This window comes from Octodon degus, unplaced genomic scaffold (genome assembly GCF_000260255.1).
Source record: "Octodon degus isolate 3935 unplaced genomic scaffold, OctDeg1.0 scaffold00081, whole genome shotgun sequence".
Lineage (NCBI taxonomy): Eukaryota > Metazoa > Chordata > Mammalia > Rodentia > Octodontidae > Octodon > Octodon degus.
Genome location: NW_004524657.1, coordinates 9,355,714 through 9,360,595, shown reverse-complemented (window position 1 = coordinate 9,360,595; position 4,882 = coordinate 9,355,714).

Below are 4,882 nucleotides of genomic sequence, written 5' to 3'. Positions count from 1 at the left end.
AGCCAATGAAATATAAAATGTAATAGAAAACCTACTGACAAAGACAAGTCCAGGTCCTGATGATCTCACAGGTGAATTCTACAAGAAATTTACAGAAAATATCATCCTTATACTCCTCAAACTCTTCAGTGAAATTGAAAAGGAAGCCATCCTCCCAAAATCATTCCTGGAGGCAAGTATTATACTGATACGAAAACCAGGGAAAGATGCAACTAAGAAAGAGAACTACAGGCCTATCTCCCTCATGAACTTAGATGCCAAAATCCTCAATAAAATACTAGCAAATAGAATACAGCAAATCATCAAGAAGATCATACACCATGACCAGGTAGGATTCACCCCAGTGATGCAAGGATGGTTCAATATTCTCAAATCTATAAATGTAATACACTATATGAATAGAGCAAAAACTAAAAAACATATGATCATCTCAATTGATATAGAAAAATCTTTTTACATAGTTCAGTATTCATTCCTGATCAAAGTCCTTCAGAAAATTGGAATACATGGCCTCTACTTCAATCTGATAAAAGCCATGTTTGACACCTAATGGGTAATATAATTGTTTTGGTTTTTTTCCGTAATTTTATTGAGAAAAAAATAGCAATGAGACAGTTTCAAACCAAATTGGTAGGACAGTTTCAATAATTAACACATTGCATACATTCTTCCTAGTGGATAATTGCTGTACAAGACGTGGACATGATATCTTATTTACAAACACCATTAGAACAAATCCCTCCATTCACTAAGAGAATTTAATTACATATCTATCCTAACCACTTTGAATACACAGATACAAAATGGACATTCATCTGTATCCCCTTTTTTTTGTTAAGTTCCGTTATTTGAATATTATAGGTGTGTAAACTCAGTAAAATATTCTAAAAGAGTCCAGTAGTCCATAATAGTATTGGGTCTTCTGCTTGACTGGCAATGTCAGAAATTGTTGACCTGAGTCCCCTACAGCTCAACATAACAGCATGGCTTTACTTCTCATATTTCGTTTTTATACTTTTCTTCTGGATGGTTAAGACCAAGGTAAAGCAGGACCTATGCAACAAGAGTTGTAGCTTTTGAGTCTGATAAGGTCAGTGAAATCCCCACAGGATTTATCCTGAGATCCTGTACCTCAGATTGTAGAACCTTTGTCAGTGTCAGCCATGTGGATGAGTCACGGCCACTGTTTGGCCAATATGCTCTCTGTGAAAGCCTGAGAGAATGTTTTCTCTCCATGTGACTCTCCTTAGGCACACTCTACATCACTGATCACTTTCCTCTTTGGCCCCATAATCTCCTTGATCAGAATATTTGGGACCCTACCGAGTTACATGACGTTACAGTACAAGTTCTCATATGTCGTGAGTCTTAACTGACCTCGGAAGTCTGGGGCCAAAATGTTGGCTTTCCTTGTGACCCTCTATTTTCTCTAATTTTGGTCTGCAAACTTAGTTTGTTAACCATCCAGAATGCAAGCTTATTTTTATTACCATATAACCTAGACTGTTAATCTTAACCTCACTATCTATCCGGGTAATAAAATTGTAAATGGGGAACAACTGAAATCTTTTACTCTCACATCTGGTATAAGACAAGGATGTCCTCTATCACCACTCCTATTCAATAGAGTTCTGGAATCTTTTGCTAGAGCTATTAAACAAGAAAAAGAAATAAAAGGAATAAGTATAGGTAAAGAAGAAATTAAATTATCATTATTTGCAGATGACATGATACTTTACTTGGAAGACCAAAAATACTCCACCAAGAAGATCAGATACAAAAGCTGACCCCTCCAGCCCTCTGCAACCCCCACCCCCAAGCTCCCTGAGTGAGTGAGAACTTCTGCAATGCTCTCAGGACCCCCAGATCCAGCCCATTCCAAGCTAACAAGTATGTGAGAGAGCTTCCTGCTTCCCTGTGCCCACGGGACCACTCTGGACCAGAACCCAGGCACACTGCATGAGTGAGACCCTCTACCATGCCCCCAGAACCCCCCCACCCTTCTGGAGCCCCCATCCCCAAGCCTACCAAGTGAACAAAAACTTCTTCAATGCTGTCGGGACCCCCAGATCCAACCCAAGCCCAGTCCCAGCTAGTGTGTGGGAGAGCTTCTGCACTCCCCTGTGCACCTTTGGCCAGGGGCACAATGGAAGGGCACCACAGGTTCACTGTTGGGCCAGAGGGGCACAACAGGTTAACTTCCCAGGGCTGCAGCAGGAAGGAGCTGAACACAACAGCTAGACTTAACCCAGGCATAACTGGATAAACAGAAACTTAATAGATCTGCACCCGAATTTCAGTAGTAAAGAAACAACAGCAGAAAGGTATAGAGGAACTCAGAGCAGAATTAATTTCTGAAATAGAAAAGAAATATCTGAATTCATTGCAATTGAAGTAAAGAATAAAATGCAGAAACATGAAGGAAACCCAGTCTGAAAAAATCTCTGCAGTAAAAGCATCAATAACTGCTTCTAAAGAAGACATTGATAAAAAGAAAAATAGAAGAGATTAGAAAAATGACAGATTCCTTGAATGAGCAATAGAGGGAAAAAATAGATTGCATGAAGCAGAGTCAAAGAGGTATAGAGGAACTTAAAATCTGAATCACAGGCCTGCAAATCCAATTGAGTAAAAGTGAAGACAGAGTTTCAGATCTTGAAGATGCTGGTGCAGTTAGTGAAAAGATAAGAAAGGATCTCTTAAAAACAACTAGGATGCAGGAAAAAATAATTCATCAACTGCAAAATGATACAAAGATGAACAATGTGAGACTAATAGGCATCAATGAGGAGGAAGGAGTCAATACAAATGATATAAAAAGAATATGGGCAGAAGTAATAGCAGAAAACTTCCCAAATATGAGGAAACAATCTGACATTCAGGTAACCAAAGCATGCAGAACGCCAAGGAACCTCAACCCAATGAAAAACACACCGAAACATATAACAGTCAAGATCGCAGAAATTCAGCACAAGAATAATCTACTGAAAGCCGCTAGAGAAAAGAAGCAGATCACATTCAAACAAAAACCCATCAGAATAATGGCAGGCTTCTCTTCACAAACCATGAAGTCAAGAAGAGCATGGAGCAGAGTACTTTTTCACTAGCTGCAATGGCATCTTCAAGATCTGAAACTGTCTTCACTTTCACTCAAATGGTTTTGCAAACTTGTGATAGAGAATTTAAGTTTCTCTATATCTCTTTGATTCTGCTTCATGCGATCTATTTCTTTCCTGTATTGCTCATTCAAGGAATCTATCATTTTTCTAATCTCTTCTATTTTTTATCAGTGTCTTCTTGAGAAGAAATTATTAATTCTTTTACTACAGAGATTATTTCTGATCTGATTTCCTCCATTTTTCTGCATTTGATTCTTTACTTCAGATGCTATTAATTCAGATATTTCTTTTTTATTTCAGAGGTTATTTCTGCTCTGAGTTCCTCTATACCTTTCTGCTGCTGTTTCTTTACTTCAGATGCTAGTGATTTCAGCTGAGTGGTTCCCAATTTCTTCTGTGCTAGTGTCCTCTGCACTTGTTATGGGTGGGCTTTGGGTATGAGATTGCAGTTTGCTCTTTCTCTTGTCATTTTGTATAGCACTGTCCTCTGGTCTTTGTTGTAGCTTTGGTGCAGTTATAACCTTAGCACCTACTGATATTCTGGTGCAGATCTACAAAGTTTAAATTCATCCAGTTGTGCCTAGCTTGGATCTGCCTATTGTGCTCAGCTCTTGGGAGTGCTTCAGCCCTTGGGAGTGAACCTATTGTGTCCCTCTGGCAAGACATTCTGCTCCTGGATTAGCTGGTTGTTCTGTCCCCTACTCTCTGTGCAGGGACTTCAGCTGCCGAGTTTCACCCCAGGGCTGTATGTCAGGCCTGGCCTGGGTCTGTGTGGTACCAGCAAGTGCAGGGGAGCAGGGAAGACCTCCCACACACTCGCTGGACCTGGGCTTGGGCTGGCTCCGGAAGGGTGAAGGGGTCCCAAGAGAGCTAGAAATCATTTTAGAAATACATAGTCTTCAAAATATTCAAGACCATTGATCCAATAATCTCAGTTTTGAGGTTTCCTAAGAAATTAAGTATTATTAATTATGAAAAAGTTTGATTCATAAATTTTAGAAACGCATGCCAAATTTTTTAATAATATTGTAAAATCTAGAAATATGTTAAATTACCAATAGGGGAATAAAATTTTAAAATCATATTATATTTTTTATCTTAAAGAGGAAAAAACAATAGGTAAGACATTAGAAACAATGCACAATTTAAAAAACAAACAAGATGATAGGTATTCAACAATTGTTGTTATATTATACATTATTGTCTTCAATGTAGCTGCTCAGAATATCAGATATAAGCATGTAAAATGGGTAAAAATAAGACTGACAGAAATTAGTATTACAGTCATCTTAGCTATCCCAAATATACACATATATGATTTTTCCTCTTGCTTTTGTTTCTTCCTTTTCTCCTTTCCTTATCCCAATTGTTTATTCCTTTTGAGCAATTTCTTTACCTTTTACTATATCTATTGTACCTTTCAGATTTTATTTACTCTTTCAGGTTCTTACACTAGGGAGAAGGGCCATCCAAATAGCTCAGCAGATTAAAGTGCTTGCAAGCAGGTGAAAGGGCCAGGGATTCAATCCCCAGGCCTGCTATGCTGACTCCACCCCCGGGATGCACAACTGAGATGGCAACTGAGACTGGACATGGTGGTGTATGCCTGTAATCCAAGCTCTTGGGAGGCTGTGAACAGGTGGGTCACTAGGAGTCTGATCTAGTAGTGAGACTCTGAACACCCTGTAGACCCTTCCCTAAAAATACAAAAAGAAAGAAAGAAAGAAAGAAAGAAAGAAAGAAAGAAAGAAAGAAAGAAAGAA